The sequence below is a fragment of the Hylobates moloch genome, unplaced genomic scaffold (genome assembly GCF_009828535.3).
Source record: "Hylobates moloch isolate HMO894 unplaced genomic scaffold, HMol_V3 SCAFFOLD_17, whole genome shotgun sequence".
In the NCBI taxonomy this organism is placed as follows: domain Eukaryota; kingdom Metazoa; phylum Chordata; class Mammalia; order Primates; family Hylobatidae; genus Hylobates; species Hylobates moloch.
In genome coordinates this window covers 74,497,644-74,518,545 of record NW_026652292.1, presented here as the reverse complement: position 1 = coordinate 74,518,545, position 20,902 = coordinate 74,497,644, and the positions used below count along the sequence as shown (strand labels likewise).

The 20,902-nt window shown below is 37.5% G+C and overlaps 1 long non-coding RNA gene across 2 annotated transcripts in view; it reads left to right on the top strand.

Moving 5' to 3' along the window:
• LOC131381752 (uncharacterized) overlaps positions 1-10,188 on the top strand; it is a 96,671-nt gene extending 86,483 nt beyond the window's left edge. For both annotated transcript variants that reach the window (XR_009210662.1, XR_009210663.1), the window contains one exon: positions 9,893-10,188. This is a non-coding gene — a long non-coding RNA (uncharacterized LOC131381752). The remainder of the gene's footprint in view (positions 1-9,892) is intronic.
• Positions 10,189-20,902: the final 10,714 nt, after the last annotated feature.

Sequence of the window (20,902 nt, the reverse complement as noted above, 5' to 3'; positions counted from 1 at the left end):
TAATTTTTGTATTTTTAGTAGAGACGGTGTTTCACCATGCTGGCCAAGCTGGTCTCAAACTCCTGACCTCGTGATCCTCCCACCTCGACCTGCCAAAGTGCTTGGATTACAGGCGTGAGCCAACGCACCTGGCCGGGCAAGTTACTTTTAATGGCAAAAACCACAATTACATTTGCACCAACCTAACATTAATGGTAATTCAAATAAGCATCAATATTAGTGACTTCTACTGGTTTATGGCTATAACAACCTCCTTGAATCTTAAATTTTACTATTCTGTATCTTGCCCTGCCTGTTACTAATTGTGTGGTGCAGTGGTAAATGTTTAACAACCAGTACTTCAGTTTTCATTTCTTTGCTTCAGGAAAGAAAAAAAAAATCCTGATTGGTAGCATTTTGCCAATTTCCATCATGTAGATACTCCCACAAGAGCCAATTTCAAGGTAACAATTTGACAACACTGAAAATGGGGTCGGGGTAGATGCCCACAGTTGGTTCTCATGAATTGATATGAGTCAGCTCCAACACACATCTGCATTTGACTTTGATGAAATTGATTAATCTCCTCAGACTCAGTTTCCACACTTCCAACAACAAAGTTGATGAGGTGATCTCTAGGATTCATCCCTGGTGTGAAATAATATAATTTTATTAACTGTGAGTACAAGAACTGTGCAAAAGATGAATTAAGCATAGCATAATCTTCTTACTCAAAATATTTAGTAAGATTTGTAGATTCACTGTAAATAGAATCAGCTGTAAATATTTTTGAATGGGTATAAAATGACAAGAAATGTACTATGATTAAATTTCTATTTTTTAAGCAGAAAAAAAGAAATATGTTTCCACTTTAGAAATCCCTTTGCCAGCTTGTTGGAAGTTTGTGAAAACAGTATTTTCAGTTGACAATGTGCATCAGTGGTGGGCAAAATACCAGAAAAGAAGGTCGAGAATTGGAGATGTTACACAAAGTGAAAGACTAGAAATGCAAGCTAAAAACCCTGTTTAACTCAGCTGACATCAGAAGGCTTGTCTCACACTCTAGCAAATATTTAAAGCAGTTGAGACATTACCTAAAAGAGCCAAAATAAGTTTATTTAAATGTTTGAATTACACATTCTTATTCTAATAAAATAATCTGTAGCAGCCTACCTAACTACATACTTCCTATGTTTTGCTTTTTTTGTTTCCCCTAAGAGAACTCTATTCTTGACAACTTCAGGCAGCTAAGTGCTTGGGAGAGATGGGAAAAGAGCCATCAACAGAACCTACAGTTTGGAAAGGGAGGGCTGGTATGAAACTGAATCTTAACTGGTGTAAGCCAAACTTGGTAATTTCCATTCCCTCTACCACCAATTAATTTGGGAATGGTTACTAATGGCTGACCAAGGAGATGTGGGGAAAGTCATTAAAAAGATTCTAGGAAAGTTTTCTTCACCTTTAAAAAGGGCTAGAGGAAAACAGCATTTCCTTATGATCTGAAAGCTGTCTTTACTTGCTGCTTGGAACTATGGCAGCCATTGGGAGCAAAAGGGAGACCAGGCCAAGAAGAAAATCAATGCAGTACAGATGACAAAGCAGAAAGATACAAAGAACCTGCCTTTTTGATGATGTCACAGAGCCACTGAATTAACTAATCTTGAAACTAGTCTACTTTGGGTTCATTTGTTATGTGAGATAATTTTTTTTTCTAAGCCACTTTAGTTATCTAAACATTCATATGCACATATTATAAACCTATTTTTACATAATTCTTAAAATGTAACATGATTTTTCTTTTAGGAAATACTAAAACTTCTTGGTGTCAGCACCATTGTAGGTTCTCGGAATATAATGTGGAAAGTAAACAAGAACGTTGCTTTCAAGGAGCTTACATTTTAATAATTAGCAAGAGACAGAATGTATACAAATCAACTAAGTAATTATTGATGGAAATTAGTGCTATGAAAACAAAAAGCATGGCACTGGTACAGAAATAACTTGGTGAGGATGTTCTACTTTATTAACATTGCCAAAAGAAGTGTCCTCAAAAAGCTGGCATTAGAACTAAGACCTGAATAATAAGAAGCAGTCACCTTGTAGAGTTCTTGGGTAAAGTATTTTAGGCAGAAAAAAAAAATAAAAGCAAGTCTAAAGGGCTTGAGATGTGAATAAGCCAGGTTTTTTCCAAATTAGGAAAGGAAAACTTAATGAATATGTCTATACATGAAGAGAAATCAGTTCTCATGTGAAACTACCAAAACAAAAAAAATAAGCAGGATATATGAAATAACTCTTTACAAAACTTTATATACCAAGCAAAAAGGAAGAATGAATTTGAAAGACACAAAATAATCATGAGAAGCCCTAAGAATGCCCCAGCTTAATGCCTTGAGAAAGTTTCCAGGACACATTGTAGGGAGTGGGAACTAAAATAGAGCTCAGTGAACTCCATGAGTTGAGGAGATGGAGCTGAAAGCCAAGGAAACCAATTAAGTTGACAAGACAGAAAAATGGAGATAAAAGGCATGCACAGAAAAATGACATGTATTATCTTTAGAGATTTCCTCTCAAATATTCATCTAAGTACTGATTTGAACATACAAGTGAAAAAACTGCTACAGGCCAAGTAAAGAACCACCTGGAAGAACTAGTACCCAGCACATACACAGCATGGTAATAGTCCTTGATTTTACCAGCTGCACTGGTACACCACAAAATCCACAGGGAATAGAATTGAATATTCAGAGTGAGGAATAACCGCCTTAGATTGACTACTGCTCTGTTCCCCAATAACACATAATAAAAGAAAGACCTAAAAGAATAAAACTGTTAAGTAACTTAACTGTTTCCCCACAAAAGGCTCAAGTATCCTATGGCTATCAAAGTAAAAATAACCATGTCTAGCATCCTAAAAAAATGAATCAAACATGTAAAGAAGCAGAAAAATATAGTTTATCATGTGGAGATAAGTCAATAGATAAAAACTGACACAGAATTAACACAGATGTTAGAATTAGCAAAAAAGAAGTTGGGAATCTTCATTACAACTGCTTCTTACATGTTTAAAAAGTAAAATGGAGAAATTGGAGGAATATAAAAGACTTAACTAAATTCCTAGATTTGAAAATAATTTCTGAGATTGACATACAATGAATAGGAATAAAAGTAAGTTAAATATTACATTTAAAAAGCAGTATGGCAATAAAATACTATCAAATAATGCATAGGAAGAAAAATAGAATTATAAAAAAGTGAACAGAGTGTCACTAGCCGTGGGAAAACTTAACGACCAGAAGTATGTGACATTGGATTCCTCAAACGGGAGGTTGTGTGTGTAAAGGAGGGGGGTGGGGCATTGACAAAAATAATAGCTAATATTTTTTTTTCCAATTTTGAGGAACACAATAGACCTATAGTTTCAAGAAACTAAATGAGCCTTAAAGACAGGAAGAATAAACCAAACTATGCCAAGATGCATAATAATGCAATTTCTTAAAACTATGATAAAGCAAAATATCTGAAAAGCAGAGAAAAAAATATTATAGAGAAACAAGGCCAAGGGTAACAACAGTTTTCTCATTGAAAATAATGCATGTAAGGCCAGGTGTGGTGGTTCATGTCTATAATCCCAGCACTTCGGGAGGCTGAGACGGGTAGATCACCTGAGGTCAGGAGTTCGAGACAAGCCTGGCCAACATGGCAAAACCCTTTCTCTACTAAAAATATAAAAATTAACCAGGCATGGTGGCAGGTGCCTTGTAATCCCAGCTACTCGGTAGGCTGAGGCAGGAGAATCGCTTGAACCCGGGAGGCGGAGGTCTCAGTGAGCTGAGATCACACCATTGCACTCCAGCCTGGGCCACAAGAGTGAAACTCAGTCTCAAAAACAAAGAAACAACAAACAAACAACCCAAAGAAAATAAAGCATGTAAGAAGGCAATTGGGTAGTGTCTTTAAAGTACTAAAGAAGAGCAAACAAACAAAAACCTCTCAACCCATAATTAAATATTTAGGATGCCACCGAAGCAGAATTTAAGGGTAACTTATGGAATGACATGTATGTATCTAATTGGAAGAATGGTCTCAAATCAAAGACCTTAGCTTCTACTTTAAGGGAACGGAAACGAACTTAAACCCAAAAGAAACAGAAAAGGTAATAATTATTAATAAAGATTAAAAGATAAAGTATTAGAAAATTATTAGAATGAAAATAAATACAATAGAAAACAGAAAAAATTTAAAAAATTACTATAAGAATGAGTGTGGTGACATTAGTATAGATGTGACAGATATTAAAGATGGATAATTATTATTTGTCAGTTAAGATAAAACTTTTTTAAAAGCATAAAGAAATATTTCAGATAAGTTTATATCTGTAAATATGATAGCCTGGATGAAATGGATATATTCCTTGAAAGACACAAATTGAAGCATACTCAAAAATAGGTGGCACAATGAATGGAATGTTTATGTCTTCTGAAAATTCATATATTAAAATCCTAACCTCTAAGGTGATGTATCAGGGGATGGGGCCTTGGAGAGTGATTATATCATGAGAGGAGAGCACTCATGATTGGCATTAGTGTCCTTATAAAAGAGACCTCGGAGAGTTAAGTCTGCCCTTCCACTGTGTGAGAACACAGCAAGAAGGTGTCATCTGTGAGGAAGGAGGCCCTGACCAGACACTGAGTCTGTGGCACCTTGATCTTGGGCTTCCCAGCCCCCAGCCCTGTAAAAATAAATTTATGTTCCTCATAAGCTACCGTGTTTAATGGTATTTTGTTATAGCACCTTGAACAAACAAAGACTGCATAAATATCCTTGTATCTATTAGGCACTTAATTTTAGTGAAAATATTTCCACAAAGAAATATCCAGGTCCAGATAATTTTATTAGTGAATTTCACAAATTACTTAATGAAGAAGTAAAAATAATCTGACACAAACTCTTCTAGAAAATGAAAAAAAAAAAAAAACTGTCCAATTCATTCTTCGAAGCCACATTATACGGATAACAAATCCAAACAAGCATTTCATAAGAAAATGAAACTACAGAACAATCTTTTTCTAAAGCATAGACAAAAATTCTAAACCGCCTTTAGGAAATCAAAACTTGCAATATGAAGAAGGGTAGTATATTATTAGTAAAGGAGGTTTATCCCAGGAAGGCAAATATGGCTTTATGTTTTAAAATTAGTGAATATAATTAACCATATTAACAAATCACAAAAAAGAAAGTCTATATTACCGTATATGAGCAAAAAGAAGACAAAATTCAATACCCATTTTTAAAACTCTCAGAAAAGTAAGGATAGAAGAGAACGGTCTTAACCTAATTTTAAAAAACCTACAAAATACCTATAGCTAACATCATACTTAATGGTGAAAGACTGAATACCATCAGGAGAGTCTCACCGTCTCACTCAATGTTACTATTTTTATTCAACATTGTACTAAAAGTTTGAGCCCTTGCTACTGAAGATAAAAAGAAATAAATCATTTACATGGGAAAGACAGAAGTAATTTTTTAAAAAATTGCACATGGTATGATCATTTATGTAGAAAAATCCAATGTATCTTTTACACTTTTTTTAAAAAAGATAACAACTAAAAGTAATAAGTAAGTTTAGAAAGCATTTAGGATACAATATTAAGCTACAAAAATCAGTTGTATTTTTTATCCTAGCAAAGAACAATAGAAATTAAAATGTAAACAAAGTACTGTTAATAATAGCATGAAAATATAAAATATTTAAATATAAATCTGACAAAAAGATATAAAAGACATCTACACTGAAAACTACACAATATCACTGAAATAAATTAAAGATCTAAATAAATGTGGAGATACACCATGTTTATATGTAAGGAGATTTTACGTATTTAAAAAGTTGATGCTTCACAAATTGTTCTATGGACTAAATGCAAACCAAGAAGATCCCAACACTCTTTACTTTTTTCTAGGAATTGAAAAGCTTATTTAAAAATTTATGTGAAACCCCATCTCTACTAAAAAAATACAAAAAAATTAGCCGGGCATGGTGGCGGACGCCTGTAGTCCCAGCTACTCAGGAGGCCGAGGCAGGAGAATGGCGTGAACCAGAGAGGTGGAGCTTGCAGTGAGCCGAGATCGCACCACTGCACTCCTGCTTGGGCAACAGTGTGAGACTCTGTCTCAAAAACAAACAAACAAACAAAGAAACAAACAAACAAATTTATGTAAAAAAGCAAACAATCTAAAACAACAAAACAGTTTTGAAAAGAAAGAAGACAAATAATACTTTATTTTGGGACCTCAGTTCTTATTACAAACCTAGAGGAATAAATTTAGTGTAGAATTAACATGAAGATTGACAAAAAATCAATAGAACAGAATAAAGAGTCCAGAAATATATCTGTACATATGTGTTTGACAAGGATGCAAAAGAAATTCAATGGAGAAAGAAAAGTCTTCAACAAACAGTACTGAAAAATAAAATACACATATGCGAAAATTATTCTTCAATTTATAGCTTGTACCATATAAAAATTAAATCAACATGGATGATGCATCTAAATGCAATGAATAATTATAAAATCTCTAAAAGTAAAAGTAGTATAATTCTTTGTAAACTTAGGCTATGCAAAAACTTCTTCGTAGATACACTGCCAATAGTACAATTCATAAAAATAATAATTTATTTAATAATAATAAATAAGACTTCATCAGAAGTAAAATCTTCTATCCTTCAAAAGACATTGTGAAGGGAATAAGACAAGCCACAGACTGGAAAAATATTTGCAAAGCATATATCTAATAAATCACTTGTATCTTAAATATATAAAGGACTCATGATACTCAATGATATGAAAACAAACCAATTAAAAAATAGAAAAATGATTGAACAGAATCATTACTAAAGAAGACATTTGAATAGCAGATAAGCATATGGAAATATGTACAGCATCATTTACCCCCATGGAATTGCAAATAAACCATTTTGACTTACCATTATACACCTATCAAAGTTTCTAAAATTAAAAAGTTTGATGATCAAAAGTGTTGACCAGGATATGGAGCAAATAAAACTTGCATACACTACTGGAGGGAATGTAAAGTGCCCAGACTCGTTGGAAATTGTTTGGCAATTTCTTAAAAACTTAAACTTGTACTATCATATGACCGAGCCATACCACTATTAGGTGTTTTTAAAAAATGAATATATATGTCTACATAGACACTTGCATATAAATGTGCCTAGCAGCTTTATCTGCAATAGTTAAAATCTGGAATTAGCTCAAAGGTTCAACAAACTGTGGCATATCCATGGAATAGTATAATACTCAACAATAAAACAGTGATGAACTATTGGTACACTCTACAGTAGGGATAAATTCAAAATAAATATTCTGAGTGAAAGAAGCCAGATAATAATGAGCACATACTCTATGATTTTATTATAGAAAATCTTAGAAAATGCAAACTAATGTACCACGACAAAAAACAGATTAGTGGCTGCCTGAAGATAGAAAAAGGGGATGTCAGGGAAGGTGTTGAAAGAAAACATTGCAAAGGAGCACAAGGGAACTTTGTAGGGTACGAATTCTTAATTATTATGATAGTGGTGATTGCTTCACAAGTGTATATATATGCTGAAATTTAACAAAATTTACACTTAAATATGTGCAGTTTATTGTATGTCAAATACAGCCAAATAAAGGTATTAAAAACAAACCAAAATTTAAAAAAAAGTGAGGTCAGAGAGGAGAAGTAGGAGTCAGATTATGTCCAGCCTTGTCAGCCCTAATGAGAAATTTGCATTTTATTCAAAGTGCAATAAAGAGTAAAGACATCAACAGATATTTAGGGGTATTCACTAAAAGTAAGTGTAATAAAACAAAAGTGCTCCATGTTCAGAGCAGAGTGCTAAGCGCTTTCACTTAGATGATCTCATTTTGCCTTTCCCATATTCCAGTGGTTATTAGTTTTACTGATAAGGAATATGATGATCATGGAGATTAAGTGATTCCCCCAAGGATGCAGCATCATGGCTGGAATTTGGTCATGACTTGGCTTCCTGAAAAACCCATCTGTGCTCAACTACACAGAACATCCTATCCTAAGTGAAAGGTGCTTGCATTCCAGAGGGGCAGAGGAGATAAATCGCTAAATAACTATAACACAAGGTAGAATGCCTTCACTGCTATTCCAAAGTACAAGCAAAGAGTTTTAAGAGCTCAAGGGGAAAGGGAGAGAAGCATCCAGATGAGAGAAGGCAAGTTGGAAAATAGGAACACTTTGCAGAGCCGATTGTCTTTTCCTGGACCTTCAGGGATAGATAGGATATGAACAGGTACATGTGGAGGAGAGAAACTTTCTTGGTGTAAGAAACTGCATCAGCGAAGCTACAGAAGTCAAAAAGTAAAGAGAGTTCCTAGAGAGTAGTACATCAGATCTTTTGGGAGAGGCATAAAATAGTTGACAAAAACAGAGTAAAAGGAACAGTTTGAAATTTATGTGGAGTCATATAATTTGGTCTAACCCAAAGCACCAAGTTAAATTGTGTTTGCTGGCTAAACAGATTAGTCTTGAAGACTAATGAAGATGCCGTATTTTGGGTTCTGCTGGTTTAAATAAAACTGTGGTTTCCCAAATCGTGTACTTGTCATAAAAACTTTCTAGGCCAGGCATGGTGGCTCACGCCTGTAATCCCAGCACTTTGGGAGGCTGAGGTGGGCAGATCACCTGAGGTCGGGAGATCGAGACCAGCCTGACCAACATGGAGAAACCGTGTCTCGACTAAAAATACAAAATTAGCCAGGCATGGTGGCTCATGCCTGTAATCCCAGCTACTCGGGAGGCTGAGACAGGAAAATTGCTTGAACCCGGGAGGCAGAGGTTGCGGTGAGCCGAGATCATGCCATTGCACTCTAGCCTGGGCAACAAGAGCAAAACTCCATCTCAAAAAAAAAAAAAAAAAAGAATCTTCTATGCATGCGTAGAGAATTAATGCTAACCACAAATCATCTAATGAAATTGTTACTTTATTGATAAAATAGTGGCTGATAGAGGTAACATGTCCAAGGTGAGTTAGACTTAAAGATATACCTAACACTAATTGTCAATTTCTTAAACAAGTTTCCTTTCTACTGTATGATATTGTCAGATACTCTCAGCCCATGGTTTTATTTTCCCTGAGCTTTCTGTACACAATTTTAATAACAAGGAGTTAAAGATAGGAACATTTGCTGGAGGTGAGATTATCACAACAAACAACACTTTGTAGGAAACAGATTGATGCCTGTGCTTGTGGGCAGAAGTCTAAAAGAAGTCCAGCTGGATTGCTGAATTGAGAATCTCTTAATATATTTAAATGAAAATTTTCTGTTGGAAGCTGAATACTGTATATTGTGAGCCTGAAGAGAGTCTGGGTCTTGAACAAAGGAATGAAGTTACAATCATAAAACACATGGGGCTGAGCTGTTTCTATGTATATGTACATCATTGATGGGATGAAACAAAGAAATTCCAATCCATGTATTTGCATATTCATTCCGTAAGTGAACATCTACTAAGCACTCCCTATATGTCACACAAAATGCTAAAGTAATTAGAGTAACAAACAACTCTTGTTTTTTTTTCTATTGAAGGTCCCTTTTCCGCTTCTTTTGGTCCCACTCAACACCTTTCTTTCTTTGCCCCCCTGTGTGGTTTTTTTGTGGCTGATAATCACAGTACCCTATAGCTGTTGGGGTGGGCAGATCACTCTTCCAGAACTGCCCCCAACAATCTTAGCTTATCCATGTAACTAGCGAGTGCCCTCAGGGATCAGCATTGAGACCCAGTCCTGACCAATCAGAATCTCGCCTGGGAATTTATATATGATCGCTGAGAATTTATATATGATCACATGTTCTTTCTTTTCTTTTAGGTCATAAAATACGAGAATGCAATCCCAGAACATCATGCCACCACTACTTAGCAAAAGCCCATTTAAACTGTATGTGAATAAGGCCAGTCCTCAGAGAAGAGTGGAGCCAGCGTCAAATGATGTCAAGTCCTAGAAATTGGAGTCACTGGATGGAGTTACACCTGAGATCAGCACAACCCAGTGCTTCCCACTCGAGTGAATCAAAACTCTCTTTTCAGTGCCTCAGTGATTCTGAAAGCTGTTATTCCCATGAGAAAGTGTTCTGACTAAAGCAGAAATACAACAGATTTGTATTGAGCCCCCACTCTGTGCCAGGTGTATACTGAGGGAGTAGCTATAGAGATGAGTATGGTGCATGCTCCCATCTTTGAGGATGTCAAAGCTATTTGGGGGGATGTGCATGCAAATTATACTGTGAATGCTGTAGGGTAATAACAAGAATAGAAGTTAAGTACCTGGCACACTGAAAAGACAAAGAATGGATCAGGAAAATCTTTAAGATCTGGAGACGCCAGTACATGGTCTTCAACAATGAATAGTTTATTGCTCTGAAGCAAAAGTTGGGAGCAAATGGTTTCCATACAGAAGAGGAGTATCTGCAAAATATGGGGTTTTAAAGTAGCTTGGCAGATCTGGGGACCCCTTAGAGGGTTGGTATTGTTGTGTGGGTTGGGGTTGTCACTGAAAATGAAATGAAAGATGCAGAGAGATGCCAAATGGTGGAGTGCCTTGATAGACACTAGCCTTCCACACTGAGGACACATGGATGTATTGCTTGTTGGAAAATTATGAGCAGACTCAGATAAATGATACAAGTACAGTAAAGAATGTCAGATGTAAATATATACAGACCATGATCAAAGCAGACATCTCTGCTATGTTTGCCAACTAAAGAGAAAACTCTCCTGTCCATCAATCAAGTCTCCAAAAAAAGCACCTCATTTCCCATGATACTTACTGGGAGTAAGTATCTTGGAGATCACATCAGAAAATTTTTATGAACCTGCCATTACCATTCAAAGGAAAATTTCTTGGTTACACTTTCATCCTGTAGGTCTAGGCAGGCCTTAAGCTTGTCAAAAGTTTATTCCTACAACTACTCCTCATTCAGTAGGAAATGTTTATGTGAGGTCTATAGAACCTATCAGCTTTGTTATTTGATATTTAGGAGACTTAAGTTGCTGAAGAGGTGGAGCTATTTCCTACTTACCTCGGAATCTCAATACTTGAGTAGATACACAGTGAATATTTGCTGAGTGGAATTGTTGGGTATCTACCTTCCCCACCATGAGAATACCTAGAGTGGAAAATGTACACCTTCAATTTCTTGAAAATCTTGATGTGTTATTTTGCTATTAATTATCCAGCAATCAGAGGTCTGGGTTTAATATTTTAAGAAGGAGAATTTTAATGAGAAATGAAGTGTAAATATTTATGTCCAAAAACAACATAGCAGCAATTAATAGGATCTCCAGCCTCTGAGTGTCAGAGTTTCTAGGCATTATTTTCTCTAATTATATTCTCTAGCTGGCGTCTGTAGGCACAATCTATTTCTACCTCTCCTTTTGCGTGGCCTCATTTTTATAAGTATAAAGGTTCAAGAATAAATATAGGGTCCAAATCAGACTGCAAGAATTAATCTAGCATAAACGTGCTGAATCTGTATGAGAAAGTCTATTATATTATCCATTTTTAAAGACTGACTCTTTATGCAAACCTGCTATCACTTTCTATGTATAATTGCCTAAGCAGGTATTCGTCTTCTCAAACATCTGCTAACACTGGCAGGCCCCAAAATAAACTTCCACATTAGCAAGTTGCACTTGAAAAAAAAAATGTAACCGGAAACATCTGCTGAGCTATTTTGTTTTCTTCCTCCCTCCCTCCCAGGTTTATTGAAGTGGAGTGAGGTGTAAATTGCAGCTTGAGATTTCAGTCTCAAGAAGGGGAAGCTCTGAAGGGAAACAGCGACTTGGCAGAGAGAAAATAAGGGTTAGAAAAATCTCAAGAGAGGCCAGGCACAGTGGCTCACACCTGTAATCCCAGCACTTTGGGAGGCCAAGATGGGCAGATCACCTGAGGCCAAGATGGGCAGATCATGCCTCTACTAAAAATACAAAAATTAGCCGGTATGGTGGCACGCACCTGTAATCCCAAGTACTCAGGAGGCTGAGGCAGGAGAATCACTTGAACCTGGGAGGTGGAAGTTGCAGTGAGCTGAGATGGCACCATTGCACTGTAGCCTGGGCAACGGAGCAAGACTCTGCCTAAAAAAAAAATCAAAATCTCAAGGGAAGGAAATGAGGTATGGGGTAAGATGGAAACTGTAGGGGAGTGGACATAACTCTGGGAGTATATTGTACAGTGCCAGGTTCAAATCCCTCCTCTGTCTCTTTTTGCTTGGATAGTTTTGGGCAAACAGGTTCACTCTGAACCATACATTGCCTTTTTAAATGACTGTAGGAATGTCACTCTCAGAAACATCTTGTGCCATACACAGAATGATATATGTAAACCTATTCAGTACATAGTAACATTCAGTATAAATGAATCAAATCCACTTTTGACAGACAAATTACTAGGACAGGAGAAATAATCTGTGAATGGAGATTCTCCTCCTGAAATCTCAGTGATATCTGGTTTATAGTCACTCGAAATGTCCTCTGGCTGTTGTTACTTACGTTCCAACTCATGAGAGAAGGCCAAACAAAGGTGAGAACACGTGAAAGAAATTAACATTACCACCCACCACCTCATTCAAGGCCAAGTCCATTCTTCCTTCTTTAAGATGGAAAGTTCCTGAAAGAAAAAATGACTGTTGGGAGGCCAATGTGGGTGGATCACCTGAGGTCGGAAGCTTGAGACCAGCCTGTCCAACATGGAGAACCACTGTCTGTACTAAAAAAAATACAAAATTTAGATGGGCCTGGTGGCCCATGCCTGTAATCCCAGCTACTTGGGAGGCTGAGGCAGGATAATCTCTTGAACCCAGGAGGCAGAGGTCCATTGCACTCACCTGGCAAAAATGAAATCACTCAAAAAAAAAAAAAAAAAAAAAATTTGTTTGTTTGTTTTCCCATTGGCTTTAACACAGGGCCCTGAGCAAACAGCACATGCCCAGGAAAGCACATTGAACTTAACCCAGTTGGATGAGAGTAGGAAATAGAAGATGATGCATGCTTCCAGTGTTGGCCTTTCCTATCAGTGCATGTCTTCTGGACAGCTTGGGAAATTCTAGCAGTTTTGAGTCCTTGCCTACTCACAAAGCTCTTTATCTTCCAACCCAGATTCTTTCTAAAATGCAATTCACTTTGGGAGAAATTTTCTGGACGTTTTTGGTTGTTTCCTTTTTAAATTTCAGATAGTATCTCTTCTGGGGAGATTCCCTCAGACATCTAGTCTCACTTCTGTACTTTTCTACTACATTTTTCATGTCTGGATATATTAGTTAAAATGATACTAGTTGTTTAATGTTGACAGTGGGGTGTTAAAATCTCCCATTATTATTGTGTGGGAGTCTAAGTCTCTTTGTATGTCTCTAAGGACTTGCTTTATGAATCTGGGTGCTCCTCTACTGGGTGTGTATATATTTAGGATAGTTAGCTCTTCTTGTTGAATTGATCCCTTTACCATTACGTAATGGCTTTCTTTGCCTCTTTTGATCTTTGTTGGTTTAAAGTCTGTTTTATCAGAGACTAGGATTGCAACCCCTGCTTTTCTTTGTTTTCCATCTGCTTGGTAGATATCCAGGAACTGAACACAGCTCTGCACCAAGCGGACCTAATAGACATCCACAGAACTCTCCACCCCAAATCAACAGAATATACATTCTTCTCAGCACCACATCCACTTATTCCAAAATTGACAACATAGTTGGAAGTAAAGCACTCCTCAGCAAATGTAAAAGAACAGAAATTATAACAAACTGTCTCCCAGACCACAGTGCAATCAAACTAGAACTCAGGATTAAGAAACTCACTCAAAACCATGCAACTACATGGAAACTGAACAACCTGCTCCTGAATGACTACGGGGTACATAACGAAATGAAGGCAGAAATAAAGATGCTCTTTGAAACCAGTGAGAACAAAGACACAACATAACGGAATCTCTGGGACACATTTTAAAGCAGTGTGTAAATGGAAATTTATAGCACTATATGCCCACAAGAGAAAGCAGAAAAGATCTAAAATTGACACCCTAACATCACAATTAAAAGAACTAGAAAAGCAAGAGCAAACACATTCAAAAGCTATCAGAACGCAAGAAACAACTAAGATCAGAGCAGAACTGAAGGAAATAGAGACACAAAAAACCCTTCAAAAAATCAATGAATCCAGGAGCTGGTTTTTTGAAAAGATCAACAAAATTGATAGACCGCTAGCAAGACTAACAAAGAAGAAAAGAGAGAAGAATCAAATAGACTCAATAAAAAATGATAAAGGGGATATGATCACTGATCCCACAGAAATAAAAACTACCATTAGAGAATACTACAAACACCTCTATGCAAATAAACTAGAAAATCTAGAAGAAATGGATAAATTCCTGGACACATACACCCTCCCAAGACTAAACCAGGAAGAAGTTGAATCCCTGAATAGACCAATAACAGGCTGTGAAATTGAGGCAATAATTAGTAGCCTACCAACCAAAAAAGTCCAGGACCAGACAGATTCACAGCCGAATTCTACCAGAGGTAAAAGAGAAGCTGGTACCATTCCTTCTGAAACTATTCCAATCAATAGAAAAAGAGGGAATCCTCCCTAACTCATCTCATGAGGCCAGCATCATCCTGATACCAAAGCCTGGCAGAGACACAAGAAAAAAAGAGAATTTTAGACCAATAACCCTGATGAACATCGATGCACAAATCCTCAATAAAATACTGGCAAACTGAATCCAGCAGTACATCAAAAAGCTTATCCACCATGATCAAGTGGGCTTCATCCATGGGATGCAAGGCTGGTTCAACATACGCAAATCAATAAATGTAAACCAGCATATAAACAGAACCAATGACAAAAACCACATGATTATCTCAATAGATGCAGAAAAGGCCTTCGACAAAACTCAACAGCGCTTCATGCTAAAAACTCTCAATAAACTAGGTATTGATGGGATATATCTCAAAATAATAAGAGCTATTTATGACAAACCCACAGCCAATATCATACTGAATGGGCAAAACTGGAAGCATTCCCTTTGAAAACTGGCACAAGACAGGGATGCCCTCTCTCACCACTCCTATTCAACATAGTGTTGGAAGTTCTGGCCAGGGCAATCAAGCAGGAGAAACAAATAAAGGGTATTCAATCAGGAAAAGAGGAAGTCAAATTGTCCCTGTTTGCAGATGACATGATTGTATATCTAGAAAACCCCATCGTCTCAGCCCAAAATCTCCTTAATCTGATAAGCAACTTCAGCAAAGTCTCAAGATACAAAATCAATGTGCAAAAATCACAAGCATTCCTATACACAGATAACAAACAGAGAGCCAAATCATGAGTGAACTCCCATTCACAATTGCTTCAAAGAGAATAAAATACCTAGGAATCCAACTTACAAGTGATGTGAAGGACCTCTTCAATGAGAATTACAAACCATTGCTCAATGAAATAAAAGAGGACATAAACAAATGGAAGAACATTCCATGCTTATGGATAGGAAAAATCGATATCATGAAAGTGCCCATATTGCCCAAGGTAATTTATAGATTCAATGCCATCGCCATCAAGCTACCAGTGACTTTCTTCACAGAATTGGAAAAAACTAAAGTTCATATGGAATCAAAAAAGAGCTCACATTACCAAGACAATCCTAAACCAAAAGAACAAAGCTGGAGGCATCAAGCTACCTGACTTCAAACTATACTACAAGGCTACAGTAACCAAAACAGCATGGTACTCGTACCAAAACAGAGATACAGACCAATAGAACAGAACACAGCCCTCAGAAGTAATACCACACATCTACAACCATCTGATCTTTGACAAACCTGACAAAAACAAGAAATAGGTAAAGGATTCCTCATTTAATAAATGATACTGGGAAAACTGGTTAGTCATATGTAGAAAGCTGAAACTAGATCCCTTCCTTACACCTTATACAAAAATTAATTCAAGATGGATTAAAGACTTCAATGTTAGACCTAAAACCATAAAAACCCTAGAAGAAAACCTAGGCAGTACCATTCAGGACATAGGCATGGGCAAGGACTTCATGACTAAAACACCAAAGCAATGGCAAACAAAAGCCAAAATTGACACATGGGATCTAATTAAACTAAAGAGCTTCTGCACAGCAAAAGAAACTACCGTCAGAGTGAACAGGCAACCCACAAAATGGGAGAAAATTTTTACAATCTACCCATCTGACAAAGGGCTAATATCCAGAATCTACAAATAACTTAAACAAATTTACAAGAAAAAAATCAAACCGCCCCTTCAAAAAGTGGGCAAAGGATATGAACAGACATTTCTCAAAAGAAGACATTTATGCAGCCAACAGACACATGAAAAAATGCTCATCATCACTGGCCATCAGAGAAATGCAAATCAAAACCACAATGAGATACCATCTCACACCAGTTAGAATGGCGATCATTAAAAAGTCAGGAAACAACAGGTGCTGGAGAGGATGTGGAGAAATAGGAACACTTTTACACTGTTGGTGGGACTGTAAATTAGTTCAACCATTGTGGAAGACAGTGTGGTGATTCCTCAGGGATCTAGAACTAGAAATATCATTTGACCTAGCCATCCCATTACTGAGTATATGCCCAAAGGATTATAAATCATGCTGCTATAAAGACGCATGCACACCTATGTTTATTGCAGCACTATTCACAATAGCAAAGATTTGGAACCAAACCAAAAATCCGTCAATGAGAGACTGGATTAAGAAAATGTGGCATATATACACCATGGAATACTATGCAGCCATAAAAGAGGATGAGTTCATGTCCTTTGCTGGGACATGGATGAAGCTGGAAACCATCATTCTGAGCAAACTGTCGCAAGGACAGAAAACCAAGCACCGCATGTTCTCACTCATAGTTGGGAATTGAACAATGAGAACACATGGACACAGGAAGGGGAACATCACACACCGGGGCCTGTCTTGGGGTGGGGGCGGGGGAGAAGGATAGCATTAGGAGATATACCTAATGTAAATGATGAGTTAATGGGTGCAGTACACCAACATGGCACATGTATACGTATGTAACCAACCTGCACGTTGTGCACGTGTACCCTAGAACTTAAAGTATATTAAAAAAAGATGATGCTAGTTGTTATGGTAGATGAATGTTTAAATCTCAGTGCTTTGTCATGGGAGAAATGTACTTCTTCTGTAAGCAGATATGACATTGACGGGTGAGGGGTTCTGCTCTACACAGTCATCCAGGGACCCAGGCTGTTGGAGATCCTAGTGTCATCAACATGTGACTTCCAAGTTCACCCAGGGCATTGATGTCCTGTATGCAGGTGGCGAAAGAGGATGCATGAATAATCATGCAGGTTTTGAAGGTTGAACTCAGGAGGTGCATGCATCCTTTACCCAGTTCACTGGGCAGAGGACGCAAGAGTGGCTAGGCTATGTAGTAGCTGACTGAGCTGCCATTTCCTCAGTGACAATTTTACACAGGGCTTTCTGATTGCATAATACAGGCATAATTTCATGGTGATTAATAGAGTGGCCTCTGGAATCTGACGGCTTGGCTTGACTCCCAATTTTATATCTTGTTCATTGATGGTTTATCTATAAAATTAACAAACTGTTTATTTTATAGATAACAGTTTCTTTCTGTTGAAAGCAAACAAAGGATTTATTATGCTAAAAGGGAGTATTGGGAATACTGCAAGAACTCAATGAATGCATTCTATTTTTATAGGCTCTTAGAATAAAGTTAGCATCTAATAAGTGATATTCAGTTTTATAGCACAGTTGCCTGGATTCCTACCAAAGTCCTGTTTCTGAGCTTGGTTTCTCAGCCATTCTTACTGATCTGTGAGTCATGTGTATCTATCCAGTTCATTCTTCTTTTGCTACTCTTAACCACAGTCATTTACTGTTGCCTGCAACCAAAAGTTCCTTACCTTGCACTGTGGAGTGCTATTTATTCATCTATACGTTGTCAATATGAACTAGGTAAATTCAAGTCTAAGCACTGAGGTTCCTGCATCTCAGTTCTGCTACTTATTTATTTTAAGCAACTGATATTTTGGATATATAGATAAAGAGACTCTGTACTTATTACATCTAATTTACACATGCAGCTTCATCTAAGCTATTGCAGCTTAGATTAGCCAGATGGCTGCTTTTTTTTTCTTTTTAAAATTTTCTGGAAAATGTTGCTTCATACTCTATGGTTATAATCACAGGTTATATGAAAATGCTGTGTTTGATTCTTCTGTTGTCCTTTTTCACTTCTCTTTATAATCACATTTCCTTAGATGAACGCTTTAAAAAATAAATCAATTTAATGCTAATACAAGTAACTGTTAGAAGTTTCACGTGATGCTCCTAAGAACTGGAAACAGAAATGTATAACGCTTGTCACTCCAGCACATTCATTCACTTCTTTTTTCTTTAAATTATGCAACTTTCCAGTCTGTTGCAACATGTTCAGTCAGTCTGAATTTCATTTAAACACTGCACACCAAATGAGATTCTCCTTAACTCAGGAGGAGTTAGGCCCCTCCACTCTCCAGAGGTAATTTACAGTGACCTGCTAGGTGTAGGGCATCTTACCTTTCCAGCCTGATATTAAAAGCCTTTATATTGCGGGAAGTCAGGGACCCCAAACGGAGGGACCGGCTGAAGCCATGGCAGAAGAACGTGGATTGTGAAGATTTTATGGACATTTGTTAGTTCCCCAAATTAATACTTTTGTAATTTCTTATGCCTGTCTTTACTGCAATCTCTAAACATAAACTGTAAAGATTTCATGGACACTTATCACTTCCCCAGTCAATACCCTTGTGATTTCCTGTGCCTGCCTTTACTTTAATCTCTTAATCCTGTCAGCTGAGGAGGATGTATATAGTTCCAGGACCCTGTAATAATTGCGTTAACTACACAAATTGTACAGCACGTGCGTTTGAGCAATATGAAATGTGGGCACCCTGAAAAAAGAACAGGATAACAGCAATTGTTCAGAGAATAAGAGAGAGAACCTTAAACTCTGACCGCCAGTGAGCCGGGCGGAACAGAGCCATATTTCTCTTCTTTCAAAAGCAAATGGGAGAAATATCGCTGAATTCCTTTTCTCAGCATGGAATGTCCCTGAGAAAGAGAATGCGCACCTAGGGGTAGGTCTCTGAACTGGCCCCCCCGAGGCGTACCTGTCTCTTATGGTCGAGATTGCAGAGGTGAAGTAAACTCCAGTCTCCCATAGCGCTCCCAGGCTTATTAAGAAGAGGAAATTCCCACCTAATAAATTTTGGTCAGACCGGTTGATCTCAAAACCCTGTCTCCTGATAAGATGTTATCAATGACAGTGGTGCCCAAAACTTCATTAGCAATTTTAATTTCGCCTCGGTCTTGTAGTCTTGTGATCTCGCCCTGCTTCCACTTGCCTTGTGATGTTCTATTACCCTGTTAAGTACTTGATGTCTGTCACCCACACCTATTTGCACACTCCCTCCCCTTTTGAAAATCCCTAATAAAAGCTTGCTGGTTTTTGTGGCTTGTGGGGCATCACAGATCCTACCAATGTGTGATGTCTTCCCCGGATGTCCAGCTTTAAAATTTCTCTCTTTTGTACTCTGTCCTTTTATTTCTCAAGCCAACCGATGCTTAGGAAAGTAGAAAAGAACCTACGTGATTATTGGGGCAGGTTCCCCGATACCTTTATGCACATAGTGTTGTTTGCCCATAGGGTTTTTGTTTTAACCTTGATTTTTGACTATAAACATTTACAATTGGAATCATACTGTTTTGTTCAATTAGCAATATGTCTCAGAGAATTATATGTAATAATATAGATGTATCTCATTATTTTGGGGGCCACTTAGTGTTCTATCCAATGTCCAAGATGACTAGCCACTCTCTTATTAAAAGACATTAGTTTTCTCAGTTTTGCTTCTTAGCAATGTCACAATGAGCGTCTGTATGCATGATTCTCTAGGTCCTAGTGAAAATGCTTCTTCAGGATAGATAGCTAGAAACACAAACAATGCCAATTTGCCCTCCCGATGGATTCTGCAAATGTACATTCCTGCCAGAATGTGAAAGAATTTTTGTTTCCCAGCCCTCTTCCTAAAATGGCTATTATAAATTTTTCCATTTTTGCCAAATCAGTAGATGAGAAGTAGTGTTTTATCATTGTTTTAATTTGCATTCCACTGGGCTAGGACAGTTTTTCATACATCTATTGATCTTTTCTATTCCTTCTTCTTTGGACATCATGTTTAATTTTCTATTGGGCTAACTACTTATCTTTACCTTGTTGATTCAGGAGAGTTATTTATGTATCCCTGATATAGCCACTTGCTTGCTACATACATTGCAAATTTTTTTTCTTCTGCAGCTTTCCACTCACCCTCGGTTCCTTCAACCTCTTCCTTTGAATTCCATGCTTGTTGTTAGGCTCTAAGTGAAACGGGAGTGTTCCCTGAACTCCTTCACAGGGTGTGAGATAGAGGTGTGGCTCGTCTCTTTGGCTGCCCACACAAAAACTCCTTTTGTGGGGGAGAGCATGCAGATGTGCAAGAGCCAGGGTGAGTGCTTTTGGGCTCTGGCCCCATGGTAGCATCTAGGTGTAGGTGCCTACCATTCCTGAAGTCCCAATGTGTGTGCTACATAGATCTTTTAGCTCTGCTGCCCACAAACAGCTTAAGTGTTAACCAGCTCAGTGCCCTCTTGGTACCCGGGTTCCTGTCTGGCATCCAGGGACAATCAGGTCACACATGGACTTGAAGGATGATGAATGTGGGGTTTTATTGGGTGATGGAGGTGGCTGTCAGTGGATGGATAGGGAGCTGGAAAGGGAATGGAGTGGGAAGA